Raw genomic sequence first — 19,095 nt, forward strand, 5'->3', positions numbered from 1 at the left:
TCCTTATTTTAGGGGTTCTTCTATTTGTTTTTGTCCTTTGCATAGCAGTTCTGTTTCTCTGTGAGCTATCTGGGTCTCTGTAAGGCTGCTGTCAGTAATATTTCTCTGCAAGAGATGCTTATAAACTTTTCTCTAAAGGCATTCTTTGTCAGCCAATAGGAAGCCTTGACCCCTATAGCAGGTCTCGCAGATTATTACTCTGAACTGAAAGCTTTTTGTATCGCAGCGGATAGAACTGCCATTAGGCTTTGTCTCATCAGTCTGCATTCTTATTATTTTCAGATAAAAGTCAGACAGTCCTTTCGCTCCTGTTCCAGCTTAGCGCTCTCTGAGGTCACATAAGTCTCATCTTGTTTTTGCTGCTGGTGACCAGTAACTAGATTCATTGTGTTTAATCGTTCATTGCAGTCAGGGACATTCAAGATAAAAAGCGTTGCCTTGGAAACTCTACCCAAGGGCAAAATAATGCCGGGATATTCAGAAATGTTTATTTTATCATTGCGTTAAGTTTCAGATAAAGATTTGGTTGGTGAAATGAAAACAGGAGCTTGCATGTTTCTGACCTCAGCTAAAAAAGCATTGATGCCTGATGAAGGGGACCTGGACCCACGAAACATAACCATGTAGTGAGTAAATCAATTATGATTATGATAATACCATCAATTGCTGTGTCTTCCAAGAGGCAATATATACTGTCCCTTTATATATTTACAGGTTTTGTTTTTTTGTTTTGTTTTTTTTAAACGCCAAAAGTGCCTATACACTTGTATTCGGTTCTGTATCTAGTTTTCTTGAAGCTATGCAGTAATTGAATCAGCTGAGACAGCCATACTATCCCGGGGAAAAAAATACATATATAAGTAGATAACTACTTGTTCTACCTACATAACGCATGTTTTGTACTGTCCACGTTTTGATTTCAGTGAATTGTATATAATAAATAAAGAGAATTCTGTTCCTGGCATTTGCCATCTTGATTCCCTCTGACTGAAGCCAATCCTGATGTCATTTCCCCCCTTACTTTTTTCCTCCTCTTAGAAACTGTAATGTCATAGCTACGTCAGACTCTGGAGAGTGCAACATTTAGGTCGCACTCATTCCATTAGTTAACATGCCGCCCTGAGCCTCAAATTTCACAGCCAACAATGCGGCCATTCGTACTAATCATTTGACGCTACATGTGATGACATCACCACCCCCCCCCCTCACGCCGATAGGCTAATTAGTTCCATCCCTGTGTATTTAAAATGCCAAAACACAGCACGTAGTTACAGAGGTGCTGAGCGTAAACCTGACCTTTTGCTGGTAAGTCGCTCTCAATTTTACTCTCGTTTTTACTATTTAAACGCTGCACTACTCCAATCTAAATACACCTGAATGCTCTGTACCCAGCCTAGCCGCTAAACAATATCAAATCCTACGCTATTGGTTTTACACTTGGGTTTGACAAAGGCGTGGATACGCCGAAACGCGTCGCGAAGTTGCTGCACACATTGACTATAGGAAGGGCACCCTCGGTCCATTACCATCTAGGACCATCCCCACTGCTGGCCACAGAGGAGGAACAGGCTGCCATCCAAGGTCATTTGTTTGGGTTTTTACCCAAGATATGCTCGTTTGTCATCATTTTATAGTAAGTGTTTTCATATTTGCGTGATCTTCATTAAAAGTTTTAATACACTACGGAGCGCTCCTCCTTCTACTTTTTTCTTGCCGTTACAGTCATACCCTCCAGCCGGGGTAAAGGAGCAGCTAGTTGGTGTATTGAAGATTTGCCAGAGCTGTGTAAGATTTGGGCAAGATTGCACATCGCATATGGTTTTACACTTTACCTTTCATGATCTGATCCACCTAACATTAGCATACTACTACCTCCACCCCAATTCCCCCACTCTGAGCACTTTATCTACATATTGTAAATATTATACATATTCTATGATTACGTTTTTTAAACTACGTATACAGCACTTTACACCTCTATTAATGCAACTCATATGAATCTATTTATATTTAAACTTCTTTAATAATACATAGGTCTGATGTAGAGATTTTTGCTTCTAATTTTCAGCCATATGCTCCCTATTTTATTGCCTGAGGAAGTGGGTTTAACCCTCCTGGCGGTATAAAAAAATCTGCCAGGAGGGAGCGCAGCAGTTTTTTAAAAAAAATTTTTTTCCCTATATCATGTAGCGAGCCCAGGGCTCGCTACATGATAGCCGCTGCTCAGCGGCATCCCCCCGCCCTCTTCGATCGCCTTCGGCGATCTCCAATCAGGAAATCCCGTTCAAAGTACGGGATTTCCTGGAGGGCTTCCCCCGTCGCCATGGCGACGGGGCGGGATGACGTCACCGACGTCACTGACGTCGGGACGTCATTGGGAGTCCCGGGCCACCCCTCGGCGCTGCCTGGCACTGATTGGCCAGGCAGCGCACGGGGTCTGGGGGGGGGGGGCGTGTGGCGCGACGGATATAGGCGATCGTGCGCGGGGCGGCGGCGATCAGTGTGCTGGCGCAGCTAGCAAAGTGCTAGCTGCGTCCAGCAAAAAAAAAATTAAACAAATCGGCCCAGTAGGGCCTGAGCGGCACCCTCCGGCGGCTTACCCCGTTACCGCCAAGGAGGTTAAACCTGCAAAACGCGTTGCACTTCTCCGGAGTATGTGAATAAACTATTCTTGCTGAAAAAATCAACAGAATCCTGTGTCTACATTGGGTAGATAGGTCCACCACTAACCCCCCCTCCCACCCCCCTCACGATTTTTAAAGTTTTTACTGAATTTTACACTGCTGGCGCCTCTGTACTGCTGTAGATTATAATGTCATAGCTAGCTTGCTTTGTAAACATGTGAGCACAGCATAGATCATATTTCAGCCTCGTCTCACACTGAACTGCCCTCAGCCAATCAGAAAGGAGCAGGAACGTGGGAGGAGTGATGACAAGTTTCTTTCTCATTGGCAATGGCAAAAATAGAGCCAGGCTGACTGAGATGAGATTTATTACAGCAGAAACATTTCTGAATAGATTGGAGTGCTTGCAATGCAGGGTTAGGTTGCATAGTAAACACAGAGCAGCAGGTAAATGGAATTTGATTTTGTGGCTGGCAATCCCTCTTTAAGGCCTGGAACCCACTTTTCATCGCAAAATTCTCTCAAAAACATGTTTTCGAGGACAATTTTGCCACTTAAAAGCAAAACGACTTCAGGGAAAACGATTTTGGGCGCTGCTTTCCCTTCTGGAATTGCTCTGAACATGCTGCATGCAGAGCGATTGTGATTTTGGCAAATTGCAGTTGCTCCTGGGGGATCATAGCCACCTGCTTTCCTTAGCGATGTGGTTTTGGAATCACTGGAGATATTTAGAAAGCAGAAATCACTGCTGCCTATTGGGCCTTAGGCCTTATGGTAGTATTGGAGTGTGATTTAAGGGATACCTCATCTGCATCACGATTAGAGAGAGTTAGCAGTGCGGTTTATACTAGCCTCCACATCTACGTGGATGCAAACACCCACCCCGACAAATCTATAAACACAAGCGTGTTAATATCGGCGGGGGATTATCACTTACCGTCGTTTCTAGTAAGATGGAGATAACTGTGTAATATCTGCTTCATGCTTGGATAAGATCAGGTTATAGGGGGATGAATTGGATTTTATTTATCTATATGAAAATACACACAGGGAAGAAATATTGTGTATTAATGACTTCTGACGAACCGTAAAACACAGGAGTTGTTTGTTGGATGGATTGAGGCCTCTGTGGTTATATATACTGTGCGTTACAAGTGACCCTTGCAGTATTTTATAGGGTGTGTGTATATTGTACAGTATTCTGTTAGGTTGCTAATTTTACAAAAACCTGAATGCAAGTACCAGTTTTTGCATTTGTTTGTTGGGGGATTATATTGATTTAGTTTGTATGTTGTCCTAATGCTGGGAATACACGGCTCGATTCTGAGCTGATAAGATGGCTCGATAGATAGTTTCCGACATGTCCGATCACCGTTCCATTGTGTTGCCACTCCATTTCTCATGGAAGTGAATTGAAAAAAGATAAGAAAAACGAACGGAAGATAAGCGAATCGAGCGGGAAAAACAATTGGGCGCAGAATCGAGCGCCAGAATTGACCCGTGTATGCCCAGCCTTACACTGTAAATATGTGTACCCCTGACAAAGCCCCCTGCGGGTAAAACATGTTGCTTTTTTGTGTGTATATTTATTTTTTATTTAGGACTCACGTCTTCATTGTCTGTTAGCTGTGTCTCATAGTGTGGGACTCATTGGAGGAGGCGAGTGAAGTGAAGCCTTTTTTTCGTACATTGATATGGAGTGATTGGTGAGTGACCATTCATTTGTCACATTGACCACCCACACTTCACTCTCTTATACTAACCTTTTGAGTCCCCCTAGTCCAGTGATCTGCAAACTTAGCTCTCCAGCTGTTATGGAGCTACAAGTCCCATAATGCATTGCAGGAGTCTGACAGCCACAGTCATGATTCATAAAGGCAAGTGCATTGTGGGACTTGGGGTTCCTTAACAGCTGGAGAGCTAAGTTTGCCTACCACTGCCCTAGTCTATGTGGTATGTATAACGTATAAGATTGCTATACATCAGTCTTTGTTGCTAATCACACCACAAGTTATATTCACTGGTGTACTGAATGAGTCAGTTAATTAATTAATGACTTACTCAATAAAAGTTATATGTCAGTGTGTGTTGCGGGCTCATTCCTTACAGGTTGCATGTCAAACTCCTGCCCACGGGTCATACCTGGCCCTCAGAGTCATACCTGGCCCTCAGAGTCATACCTGGCCCTCAGAGTCATACCTGGCCCTCAGAGTCATACCTGGCCCTCAGAGTCATACCTGGCCCTCAGAGTCATACCTGGCCCTCAGAGTCATACCTGGCCCTCAGAGTCATCAGATTTGGCCCTCAAGGGGTTTCCCCACTTTGCATTGTCTTTGGCACTCTCTAAACCACCAGGGATGCCATATGGAGGAGAGAGGGAGAAAGCACTAGACACCAGGGAACAGTACAGGCAAGGGAAGGGGGGGGGGGGTCACTAGACACTAGGGAACCGTATAGGGAAGGGTGGGGGGACACTAGACACCAGGGAACTGTATAGGGAAAAGTGGGGGGACACTAGACACCAGGGAAGTGTCTAGGAGATGGAGGGGGGCCACAGGACACCAAGGAACTGTATAGTGTTGGGATGACCTCTAGACACCAGGAAACTGTAAAAATGAGAGAGGAAGCATTAGACATCAGGGAACTGCATAGGGGAGGGAGGAGGGCCTTTAGACACTAGGGAACTATATAAGAGAGGGGGGTTATTCAAAACAAGGGAACTTCATAAGGGTGGGAGGTGGCCAATAGACATAGATGTTGGCCCGGCACACTTTGTATTTTGAGTTGACACCCCTGCCCTAGAGCAGTGATCTGTAAACTTGGCTCTCCAGATGTTAAGGAACTACAAGTCCCATAATGCATTTGATAGCGTGGGGGCCCCACATTTTTTGGGGGGTGCCAACTCTATAAACGGAATCTCCTAAAGCACTTTACTGACCTGAGGAAGCGGTCAGAGACCCGTGAAACACGTTGTCTTTTTTTTTAAATTATGCTTACCTGATCTAAACCCTGGTTGTCTGGGTTGGTTCATCTGGAGAGGTAAGATACCTCATATACTTTATCATATTTTCCTCTGATACATATTTTTAGGTGCCTCCGCCCCTCTACATTTTTTACACCACCCCATGTTGTCCTCTATCCACCAATCACAACATTCTATAAGAGGCCACCCACCAAACACCTTAACCCTTCTCCTCTCACAAAGGCCCATCATGGTGGTCTTCCTTCTAGCAGAGGACATAGTCCAGGCATTTCTTGAATACTGGGAGCTTAAAAAATATTTTACTAAAAGGGTTTGAAATGTGTGAGAAAACTCAGAAGAGATGTTAACTGAATAGTGGCCAAAGTGTCCCCATGGTGATTGCTGCACAGGGTGACCCCGCCATTACTGGGTCGATCACAATTACAGATCCCTCACCTTCTAAACTTTTAGACCTTCTCCTCAGCGGACACTAATGGTTCTGTTTGTGACTTTTCAGAGCCGATGGACATGTCACCTGCCATTTCACTGTAGTCACATTAGGGTTAGACCGTCAAGAGCCGACGTTAGACAGCACCTCGGATTACTTTGCTATCCATCGGACCACAGCGCCAAATTGTTTAGCTGTTTCTTCCAGAGATTTCCACAGCAAGGCTGACAGTTATTCTTCAAAACATAAATTACTTTGTCCTGTCATCCAGCCACTTTTGTAAATATTACCTTTCTGTATAGAGGAGCTGGCAGAGAGTCCTCCTCAACCCCCCTGAGATATCTCTGATACTTCAGGATGTGAGATCCTCCACTTGCCGGGTGGTCTCCACGCACAGAGGTGTCGGGCGTAAGCGTGTATCTCCGAGCTCTTGGTGTACGCCGTAGCCAAGCTCTTATCATTTATCATCTCGGCACTCCGCTAAGTACGTTAAACCTTGATGTTTCCTGACTGCTATATTATTGCTGTGTGTACTCTATTCCCCCAAGTCATTTTTTGTCTTGCTATCTCGCGGTTCTGAGGCAGGCAGATATCTGTGGGATGACTGGCGTTAAATTGTCACCTTTTCGCGGGGTGAATCTGGGGGCCGCTTTAAATGAAGAAATATTGTGCTTCGCGTTGTGGGGAAATAGATGCGGTATAGTAAATAGACTTGTGCTCATCCTCCAATCATACTGAAATGATAGCCGTAACCTTTATAAACTCCCAGGGAATAAATATTGTCTGTGCTGCAAAGGCCACAAGTTTATGCGAACAATATATATATATCGATAATAATGACACCGGCTGGTCTGGCTGGTGCCGGAAAAACATATTGTTCTCAAGTGAGCAGAAAGTGGTCGGGATAGATTAAAGTGTTTGTTTATTAAAGTGAACCCAAGGTGAAAATAAAATGATGATATACAATTATATTTATCCTCCTACGCCTAAAAGGACGTTTTAACCACTTCAGCCTACAGTGTTGTTTCACCTTGTGCATCTGAGCAACTTTTACCTCCCATTCATTTGCCAATAACTTTATCACTAGTTATCACACTGAAATGATCTATATCTTGTTTTTTTTCCGCTACCATTTTGGCTTTCTTTGGGGGGTACATTTTGCTAACAATTATTTTATTCTGAATGCATTTTAACAGGAGGATTAAGAAAGAAATGGAAAAAATTCATTATTTCTCAGTTTTTGGTCATTATAGTTTGAAATTAATACACGCTACCGTAATTAAAACCCATGCATTTTATGCATTTCATTTGCCCATTTGTCCTGGTTATTACACCATTTAGATTATGACCCTATCACAGTTTATGGTGCCAAAATTTTATTTGGAAATAAAGGTGCATTTTTTCAATTTGCGTCCATCACTATTTACAAGCTTATAATTAAAAAAAAGATCTTAATATACTCTCTTGACAGGTATATTGAAAAAGTTCAGACCCTTAGGTAACTATTTATGTTGTGTTTTTTTGTTGTTGTATTTTTTTTTTTTTAATAAAAATTTTTATTTGGGTAATTTTTCTTGTAGGAGGTAAACAGCTAATTTTAGATGTAATATAATGTATTTATTTAATAAAAAATCTATGTGGGTGTAGTTTTACTATTTGACCACAAGATGGCCACAGTCAAAAAGTCCTGAAGCAAACGATCTCGCTTCCAGGAGGCATTAGGAGGACGGGAAACTTTTTTTTCTTCAGAAAGACCGCGACCTCTGATAAGAGGCCGTCGTTTTTTCTGCGGGGGACTTAGATCAATGAATGGGAACTATATTCCCATTCATTGATCTCGGGGCTAACGGCAGGCGGCGGGAGCGCACAAGGCAAAGTGGCAGCAGCAGAGTCTATCTGGACGGATATATCCTTCCAGATAGACTTAAGTGGTTAAAGTATCCCAGGGTTAATCCCAGTGGAAGCCTATTAAGTGTCCCAGAGCTAGAGAAAGGTCAATAGTTCATGTATGTTATCTCTCTACTGCCCTCAGAAGTTGCATTCTGCCAGGAAAACTTTTATGGCTGTAATTTGCTTATCAGTGATGTTTACTGTATTCCTGACAAGGTACCGACAAGACAGAAGCTGTCGCTTCCATGCCTAGAAATTAACTCTTTCAGGCAGCAAAATAAAACAAGTAAAACAGCCTGGTTATTGATATGTTTTGCACTGTACATACATGTTTATCTCATCATGTCACATATTGCCTCTGGTACACTTTAAACGGTGCTATAATCATAATTGTATACAAGGGTGGTTAAAATGTTTTAAAATGGGGCTCCGATCACTATTGTAACATGTTTAGGTCACTGGTTTTAGCTCTTTTTATTATTCTGGTATGTGACTGGCACGGTTAGCTCTGAAAACACTAGCGTCCATAGCTGGTACTGATGAGCTGATAAGATGTGCACAGGGACGATAAGCATTGCAGATAAGATGAGAAAATCTGAGGTGTAAATAAACGTGTGTTTTCCGTACCAGAGAGGGAATACGATGGCAGCCAGCAGAGTGCAAAGCGGACGAGGAAGCACGGTGACGTAGTGGTTAGCGCTCTCGCCTTGCTGTGCTGGATTCCCGGTTCGAATCCCAGGAAGGTCAACATCTGCATTCACATTTTTGCAAAAGTGAACCTTGCAGCGTAAATCTGCAGAGAGCAGCAATCTCTCACTGACTCATCAGAAGAAAGCACACCACAAAATGTTTTTTGCATGGGCAAGTGTGGACTCTTTGATGTCTCTGTGGAGGTTTAGGCTGAGTTTCCAGGAGGGGCGTAACTAGAAATCACTGGGCCCCCCTGCAGCTGCATCCCTTGCAGGGTCTATTGTTACGCCACTGGTTTACAGTACACATTTGTGTCTTACATGTGAGAATCTGAATGCAAACCTCCTCATGCAGAAAGAAATAAAAATATGCACATTTTATGTAAGTTTTCACTTGTGACTGGAATATTGGACATTTCCTCCTCCACAAATTGCAGACTTGTTGAGGGGAACCCCCCCCCCCCCCCTCCCCAGTGTGCAGCCAGGGTCGCCATGGCCATGACAGTTTCCTGTCTGTAAACCATGTTGCATTGTGGGAAATAAAGAGTACTTCCAGTTTCCAAGCAAGCAGTATCTCCCTCTGTACATTATATATATATATATATATATATATATATATATATATATATATATATATATATATATATATATATATATATATATATGGGTTGCAAAAGTATTCGGCCCCCTTGAAGTTTTCCACATTTTGTCACATTACTGCCACAAACATGCATCAATTTTATTAGAATTCCACGTGACAGACCAATACAAAGTGGTGTACATGTGAGAAGTGGATCAAAAATCATACATAATTCCAAACATTTTTTACAAATTACTGCAAAGTGGGGTGTGCGTAATTATCAAGCCCCCTGAGTCAATACTTTGTAGAACCACCTTTTGCTGCAATTACAGCTGCCAGTCTTTTAGGGTATGTCTCTACCAGCTTTGCACATCTAGTGACTGAAATCCTTGCCCATTCTTTTTTTTTTTTTTTTTTTTTGCAAAACAGCTCCAGCTCAGTCAGTTTAGATGGACAGCGTTTGTGAACAGCAGTTTCAGATCTTGCCACAAATTCTGGATTGAATTTAGATCTGGACTTTGACTGGGCCATTCTAACACATAGATATGTTTTGTTTTAAACCATTCCATTGTTGCCCTTGCTTTATGTTTAGGGTCATTGTCCTGCTGGAAGGTGAACCTCCGCCCCAGTCTCAAGTCTTTTGCAGTCTCCAAGAGGTTTTTTTTTCCAAGTTTGCCCTGTATTTGGCTCCATCCATCTTCCCATCAACTCTGACCAGCTTCCCTGTCCCTGCTGAAGAGAAGCACCCCCAGAGCATGATGCTGCCACCACCATATTTGACAGTGGGGATGGTGTGTTCAGAGTGATGTGCAGTGTTGGTTTTCCGCCACACATAGCGTTTTGCATTTTGGCCAAAAAGTTTAATTTTGGTCTCATCTGACCAGAGCGCCTTCTTCCACATGGTTGCTGTGTCCCCCACATGGCTTGTGGCAAACTGCAAACAGGACTTCTTATGCTTTTCTGTTAACAATGGCTTTCTTCTTGCCACTCTTCCATAAAGGCCAACTTTGTACAGTGCATGACTAATAGTTGTCCTATGGACAGAGTCTCCCACCTGAGCTGTAGATCTCTGCAGCTCGTCCAGAGTCAACATGGGCCTCTTGATTGCATTTCTGATCAGCGCTCTCCTTATTCGGCCTGTGAGTTTAGGTGGATGGTCTTGTCTTGGTAGGTTTACAGTTGTGCCATACTCCTTCCATTTCTGAATGATCACTTGAACAGTGCTCCGTGGGATGTTCAAGGTTTTGGAAATCTTTTTGTAGCCTAAGCTTGCTTTAAATTTCTCAATAACTTGATCCCTGACCTGTCTTGTGTGTTCTTTGGACTTCATGGTGTTGTTGCTCCCAATATTCTCTTAGACAACCGCTGAGGCCGTCACAGAGCAGCTGTATTTGTACTGACATTAGATTACACACAGGTGCACTCTATTTAGTCATTAGCACTCATCAGGCAATGTCTATGGGCAACTGACTGCACTCAGATCAAAGGGGGCCGAATAATTATGCACACCACTTTGCAGTTATTTATTTGTAAAAAAAAATGTTTGGAATCATGTATGATTTTCGTTCCACTTCTCATGTGTACACCACTTTGTATTGGTCTTTCACGTGGAATTCCATTAAAATTGATTCATGTTTGTGGCAGTATGATAGAATGCAGGGCCGGAGCTTCTTTGCACAACTCTGCTTACAACAGTGGAGGAGGTGAGCTGATGACAGCCGCCTAAAAGTGCCTGGGGAGAACACTGATATGCATATATATAAAAACTTTTAACCTATCACATTGTTAGTGGGAGTGTTTATAGATAATGGCAGTTGGAGCTGTGTGCTTTTTTCTTGTCAGCCAGTAGTAAGGACGATGACCTTCAAGCTCACAGCAGATCAAACAACATTAAGAAATTATAGATATTCGGGGTGTAATTTGTTCATCTATCTATTTTAACTTCTACTGTGTTTTGGTAAAGTTCCTCTTCAAGCTACTTATAAGATCTAGAGATGGCTGTGTATAAAATGCTCTGTTCAGTATACAGTACCGCAGGCCAATGTATGATGTGAATCATTCGTGTTTTTGCCAAACGCTGCGCTCCAAAGCAAAACAGGCAGGAAAGCAGCGATTCTAATTAACGTATTTCTTCTCTTACACATTTTTGTGTTTTCTCTTTCTATAAAGTCGCCGGTTGAGGATCCATACACCTGCTCTGCTGTGTGCGGTTTTTGTAGGACCGCGAGCCAAACACGGGAAAAGCAAACGCTCTGCTCAGAAGTCTTCTCCAAACGTTGTCCCCATGTTTCCGGACAATTACACACGGCTGGCAGTGTGGAGTGTTTATCTGCGATAACGCGCTCGTGTGGTGTTGGACGACCCTTGCTTTGCTGTCCAGCCGCGCACTGATTGGTTGATTGTAGTGCGATGTAAAGCTTGGCTTCAGCGTGAGATTTTGGCTGGGAAATCGTTGGCCCATCACCTTGGAAGGACAAACACAATACACCTGACAAACTGCTAGGAAATGCATGCCGAATGAATTTACAAAGAATAGATATGCAATGTTGAAACATTCTGAATTTTACATTCCTCTTTTTACAAATAGTTTCTTCAGTCTATCATTTCAGGTGTCCTTTATAGCCTCATTCCAGGCTAATGTTTTCTGTCGTGGGAAATCAATGACTGAGCTTGTATTTCTACATCTAGAAATGCCTTAACAGTCCATACACCAGCCACTTCCTGTCCCGCAGACTGTGTGCGCTATAGGCTGCAATCTCTTCTCAGCGTTCAGTCTAGGCTCCGCCCTACTTGCAATCAGTGGTGTAACTAAGGAGCTGTGGGCCCCAGTGCAAGTTTTACATGGGGCCCCCCAAGCACTCGATATATAACAATTGATACGGTACATCAAAACCTGCCAAGGTCATCCACAGTATTAGAGGTGCAAGAAGGGGATGGAGAACAGTTTAATGATTACTACTATCCAAAACATCTATAGAAGTGATTATTACCACCACAGGACAGCTAATACTTTGGTTGAGGAAGGGTCCCTCTGGCCCAAGGGCCCCGATGTGGTCGCTACCTCTGTAACTCCTATTGCTACGTGGCGTGCTTGCAATCTAGACAGGATGATGCAATCTAAACAGCTGCAGCCATTCCCACAGAATGAATCGCTTACATGAGCTGCTTCTTATCATGTGATCAAATTTTCAAAACAGAATTTTTAAATTACAGAGCTCGTTTCACAAAAAAAACCTGGCTTCATTAAACTATTCTCATTAGTTTTCCCTCGGGACATGTTTGTGTACTCCTTTTTAATAAATAAAATGACTTTTTCCTCCAGCAAACAAGAAATTACTCAAAACACATTCACTTTCCAAAATTCACTTACGGTAGTTTAATTGGACTTTTCTTTCCTACTTTTTACTCCTTTCAGGAACAGAACGGAACGATAGATGGGCTTGAAGCAGGGGTTTCAAAACTCCATTTACCTGGGGGCCGCAGGAGGCAAAGTCAGGATGAGGCTGGGCCGCATAAGGAATTTCACAATCGCGGCACATCGCCGCCTCTGCCCACCCCTCTCACTCTTCCTTCACAGAGAGGGGCGGGGAGAGGTGGCAATCCGTGCGGAGATTGACGTCAGGAGGGGCCAAGCTGAAGCTGAAAGCTCTGCCCCTTCCAGGAAATGCCGGCGGATTGCCCTCCGGGCGATTTGGGGGCTCTGCAGCCCTCGTTTAGTGGCGGGGATGCGGCGGATTACTTGGGAGCACTGAAGCGAACTATAAGGAAGCTTTTGCCGGCGAGGACCACAAAATATTGTATCGAGGGCCGCAAATAGCCCGCGGGCCGCGAGTTTGAGACCCCGGCTTGAAGTAAAAGATCGATAATGGTAGATAAGATGAGAAAACCTCTCCAGTGAGAAAACATAAAGTCCCATCTACACCATACAATTTTTTGTGCGATTTGAATCAATTCGATACATTGATTCAATTCAATCCGACATGTCCAATCCGGCCTCGATTCGATTCGACTTGCACGAAGGTAGAACAATGGCAAAATGAATCTAATCGAATCCCAATCGGACATGTTGGATTGAATCGAATCAATGAATTGAATCGAAATGCACAAAAAAATTGTATGGTGTAGATGGGACTTAAAGAGAATCTGTATTATTAAAATCGCACAAAAGTAAACATACCAGTGTGTTAGGGGACATCTCCTATTCCCCTCTGTCACAATTTCACCGCTCCCAACCGCATTAAAAGTAGTCAAAAACAGATTTAAAAAGTTTGTTTATAAACAAACAAAATGGCCACCAAAACAGGAAGTAGGTTGATGTACAGTATGTCCACACATAGAAAATACATCCATACACAAGCAGGCTGTATACACCCTTCCTTTTGAATCTCGAGATCATTTGTGTGTTTACCTTCTGTCCCCCTGCAGCTCTCATGCACTGAAGAGTGACAGGCTGCTCGTTTCTTCCTGCAGACAGCTCTGCCGGTGTCTGTAATTCCTCAGTATGTGACAGCCCAGCTCCTTTCACAGCCTAACAGAGGAGGATTTATCCAGCTTGTAAAGCTTTCTTCTCTCACTGAGACAGCAGAGAGGCTGCCTAATGTAAATAACACACACGGGAGTGTGCATAGAGGGGGCCTGGAGGGGGGGGGGAGCAGGCGTGGAGGGGGGTGTGCATAGAGGGGGCGTGGAGGGGGGGGAGTGTGCATAAAGGGGGTCTGGAGGGGGGTCGTGCATAACAGATCAACAACACTGAAGAGTTGGCAGCCTTCCAAACACAGGGCGACAAATCCGACTGGAGAAAGATAAGTTGATTTATTACAGAGACGGTGATAATAGAAAGTGCTGCAGTAAGCCAGAGCACATTAGAATAGGTTTAGGAACTTGTAGGATAGTAGAAAAAAAGGATAACATTTTTGTTACAGAGAGTTTAAGATATAAAAAAGAAAACCGACACAGGAAGAGGCAAGCGGTCATGACAGGTGTGCTTGCAACACTAGGCGGTAGGGTGGGTGGGGTACACATACACTTGGGGAGACCGTCCAGGTCATCCGGAAATAAAAAAAATAATTAAAAATAACCCTTAAATAACCCAGGGAGCAGCGCAGCACTTTTTTTTTTTTTTTTTTTTTTAAAGCATGTAGCTAGCCTGCGCTAGGCTAGCTACATGCTTTAAAAAATTTTTTAAAAAACAAGTGGATTAGCTACATGCTTCCCCCCTCCCTTCACTATCCCTCCCACCCCTCCCGATTGCCGCCGGCGCTTTTACCCTGCAGGGAATCCCGTTCTGAACGGGCTTCCCTGTCGCCATGGCGACGATCGCGATGACGTCATCGACGTCGTGACGTCAGCGGGTGCACTGATTGGCCAGGCAGCGTAAGGGGTCTGGGGGGGCGCGGCGAATCGGCGGGTGGCGGCAATCGTTATGTACACGCAGCTAGCAAAGTGCTAGCTACGTGTAGCAAAAAAAAAAAAATTATGTAAATCGGCCCAGCAGGGCCTGAGCGGCATCCTCCGGCAGCTTACCGCGTGTCCCACACGGGATTACCGCCAAGGAGGTTGACATAGTGCACATCATACCTGCAGCATCTATATCTTGTGCATAGTGCAGGTTCGTGAGTTACACATTTTACATACCTCCCAACTTTTTGAGATGAGAAAGAGACACTTAAGCTACGCCCCTGTCACACCCCTGATCACGCCCCTAGTCACGTATACCATAAAGATTTCATAAGAAACATATGTTGTTTTATAAATCAAATCCTGGTTCATTTTCCTTCATAGTAACATTTTAAAATTAGTAATATATCAATTTAAAGGATGGGAATAAAGTTTAGAGTCAATCAAGTCCTGAAAGAGGGACAAATGAGGAGGAAAGAGTGTCAGGGCTCCCAAGGAGGGACTGTCCCTAGAGGGATAGTTGGTAGCTATGACTTTGTGTAACACTTACCAGTGTTTACATGTACTTTCAGTGTACAGTACAGACTAACCGCAAGCTCATGGTGACCCAGAACTCATTGGAGTGTGTAAGGGACTACAATGGTCCTAAAAGCCCCCTTACTAAGATGTTAAGAAAAACATAAGTTTGCTTTCTTAAAGCAAAGAATTTGGGATAATTCAGGTTGGAGTGAGCTTGATGTCTTCCAGTGCATCACTGCTGAATATATGCAAAGTAACCATTGTTACAATGGTTAATTTGCATATATTCAGCAGTGATGCACTGGGAGAAATCTCAAGCTCACTCCAACCTGAATTATCCCAAATTCTTTGTTTTAAGAAAGCAAACTTTTGGTTTTTTTTTTCAGTGTACAGTATGGATTAGTAAATGAGGCCCAGTGTGCACAATGCACTCATTAGATCCGCTGGATCGCTCCATCTCTCACTACGGGGCCGTGAAGGGCGCCCGCCGTATAATGAACCCGGCAATGCATCCCCGGGGGGAGATGCCGGCATGTTTCGCCGTTGCGGATATTGCGGTGTTGCTGCAGAATCTTATGAGACGCATCGCTCTTGGAATAGCTGTCATTTAGATTGAAAGTTGCCTTAATGTCGCAGGCAGTTCATTACCGCGGCTGTGTCAGCCCGGGTATTCCGATAACTGCGCACGTCGTCCTCAGAATTCTCTTCAGGGGACGCGGGATAAACGCCTGGCATCACCGCGTGCGTCCGCCGTACCAGAGAGGGAATACGCTGGCAGCCAGCAGAGTGGAAAGCGAAAGAGGCAAGCGTGAAACGACTCCGCGCCACGCCGAACTCCGAAGTCATTAGTGGAATTACAAGTCATCCACAAACCGCTGAAAATGTGGCGGTTCTACTGTTTCCTGCGAACGCTGTGAAATGAGAGTAATTGCCTGCGTTTCTGATCCGCGGCGAAGATTAATGCGACCCTTACTGCGCGTTCCACTTACTTAAAGGATAAGTGAACTCGGAACAAATCAACCTCAAATGTCTTCTCCCAGTCATTAATAACATTATTATTATTATTAACGTATATAGCACTGACATCTTCTGCAGCACATTACAGAGTACATAGTCATGTCACTGACTGTCATCAGAGGGGCTCACAGTCTAATCCTACCATAGTCATAGTCTGATGTCCTCTCATATTATTAGTATGTATTTATATAGCACTAACGTCTTCTGCAGCACTTTGCAGAGTACATAGTCATGTCACTGACTGTCCTCAGAGGAGCTCACAATCTAATCCTACCATAGTCATAGTCTAATGTCCTACTATATTATTATTATGTATTTATATAGCACTGACATCTTCTGCAGCACATTACAGAGTACATGGTCATGTCACTGACTGTCATCAGAGGGGCTCACACTCTAATCCTGTCATAGTCATAGTCTAATGTCCTACCATATTATTATTATGTATTCATATAGCAGTGACATCCTCAGCAGCACATTACAGAGTACATAGTCATGTCACTGACTGTCCTCAGAGAAGCTCACAGTCTGTTAGTTTTAGTGTTTGTTATTGGCAGGGGGGGGGGGGGGGTAGGGAGATCAGAGATCAGGCTACATTAGTAGGGAGAAGGTTAGTGTCAGGCATTAGGAAGGGTGTTAAGTTGGTAGAGCTTAGGCTTAGAAAATGGTAAAAGGGACATCCTAAAGCTAAGGTAGAATATCGTAAAGGAGTTCAAAAGTTAACTTCAAGCAGAATGGATGCAATATTTGTCTGAGCTAAAAAAGAATTACCACATTAAATACCATGAACCTCATACCAATGTAAGAAATTGTTATCCTTGTTCAATATTTTATCTACAGATTTGAATGTATACATTTTCTTTCTGCTGTTAGTCACTCTCTGTGATGTAAAGCCTCCCCCCCCCCCCCCCCCTCCAGGGCAGTAACCCGACGATTGTCCATGGGAACGAAAGTGTTTGGGGACTGGGAGATCAGATTCGGTAATGTTGTTAGTACAGTAGTGTGCCTGTGTCCATTCATACGTTTATACAGAGTTTGCACTTTTTCTCCCACAGAAATCCCTTTGGGGCATTTAGCACACATGATAAGATATACCAGATTAGTGGAAAAAGGTGCCTTGTACTCTGTGCTCCTGTTGTGTACCTGGTATTGATATCCTGTCAGTGGAGTAGATGTGTCTGCAGGTCTGACACCTTTTTTTTGTCAGCAGGGTGATGTTCCATTCTGTTGTGGCCTATTCAAAGATCTCCTGACTATGATCTGTTTTAAATTTGTGGCTGTCAAGACAAGACAAAGCGCTACTGTCGAAGGTGGGGGATCCTAAAGTTAATGACTGAATCCTTAAATTAATGACTAAATCCTAAACTTAAAGACTTGTCTTTGTCCACCGTGCCACGGTGCCAGAACAGATCTGGTTGTATCTTATAGCTTCTTATTTTTACTGATGGCTAACATGGTATACAAGACAAGACAAATAACATTTATATCGCGCTTTTCTCCTGGCGGACTCAAAGCGCCAGAGCAGCAGCCACTAGGGAGCGCTCTATAGGCAGTAGCAGTGTTAGGGAGATTTGCCTAAGGTCTCCTACTGAATAGGTGCTGGCTTACTGAACAGGCAGAGCCGAGATTCGAACCCTGGTCTCCTGTGTCAGAGGCAGAACCCTTAACCATTACACCATCCAGCCACACTGTCACAGATAATCCAGCCACAGATAATACTCCACTGTCTACAAACAAAGGACAGAACAATTCTTACAGATTGCTTTTAGTTCTTAAACTGCTGCCACAAACATGTCATTTTTGGCAGTCACTAGTCAGTCATAAGGCGCGTACACACACCATATTTTCACAAACGACGGGTCCCTCAGACCCTCTCGCTGGGCGGACGTTCTGCCGACAGTAGGACGACCTGCTGAAAATATGGCGTGTGTCTACGCGCCTATAGAAATACGTATTTTGCCTGTTGTATGTGTTAATATTACTTGCGTATCTGTTATTGAATCCCTCTATAATCTATTCCCCTCCTGTCCAGCTGAGATAGGACAGGAAGGGAAGAGATTACAGAGACCATTCCGCAGACCCGATTTGCAGATAACAGATCACAGATGTGTGAGTCAGACTGCAGCACTTTATTTCAGAGATCAGTCAGTAGCCATTAATGAACAGAACCTGATACTTTGCTTCATTAGCGAGCGGTAATGATATTGTGGCTTTGATTTATTTCCACCCTTTGCACCCTCCGAAGAAATACGTTCCTTTTTTAACATTTAGATGTTTTCATTTTCTGTACTGTAAATGGAAGATTAACAAATTTATTATTATTTCTACTCATACAATTAAAATCTGAACGCGGCAGTTTCCGTTTTGCTTTGTGGGCAATTCATGATTTACAGCGACTTGGAAGACGTCCCAGTCACGCGTTCTATAAGCGGAGCGAAGAGAGGATTTTGTGAAAGTGTATTTCTCTCTCAGAAATATCAAGATTATTCGAGTGTGCGTAAACGAAATCCTCCCACACTTCCCAACACCAGCGCGGTTTAGCAACGATCCGCCGGCACTGCGGAGGAAAGTGGCACGGCGTTTATTTCTGAAGTGTCCGAATATAAATATACCACGACAATAAACCAACAGTAGAGCGTAGTGAGACTGCTGATTGTTAGAAACATCTGATAACAAGCTAATTGTTTTGTCTTGTTTGCTTGGCGCTTGCTCAGATAAACTACAGTTGGAATGTTGTATAGCAGATATTGGAATATACAGTAATCTATATATATATATATATATATATATATATATATATATATATATATGGACACCATAGTATACAGATCTTTACGGAGTACATAGACGTGGTCACCCTCTGCGGCACTCTCAGGCATTCATTGCTACGCAGTGCCGCTCTAGTCTAGAGCCAACATATAGCAGACTGAGACATAAAGAGGAACTTTAGCGAAAAAGAGGAAAAAATT

The 19,095-nt window shown here is 43.5% G+C and overlaps 1 protein-coding gene and 1 long non-coding RNA gene across 6 annotated transcripts in view; both read left to right on the forward strand.

Moving 5' to 3' along the window:
• The window catches only part of ZMAT4 (zinc finger matrin-type 4), a 761,540-nt gene that overhangs the window by 551,372 nt on the left and 191,073 nt on the right, over window positions 1-19,095 (forward strand). The window lies entirely within an intron of this gene.
• Window positions 11,055-11,745, forward strand: LOC137533893 (uncharacterized). Its single transcript, XR_011024246.1, has 2 exons — window positions 11,055-11,150; window positions 11,363-11,745. It is a non-coding gene; the product is annotated as an uncharacterized lncRNA (long non-coding RNA).

The sequence above is a fragment of the Hyperolius riggenbachi genome, chromosome 10 (assembly GCF_040937935.1).
Source record: "Hyperolius riggenbachi isolate aHypRig1 chromosome 10, aHypRig1.pri, whole genome shotgun sequence".
Classification (NCBI taxonomy): Eukaryota; Metazoa; Chordata; class Amphibia; order Anura; family Hyperoliidae; genus Hyperolius; species Hyperolius riggenbachi.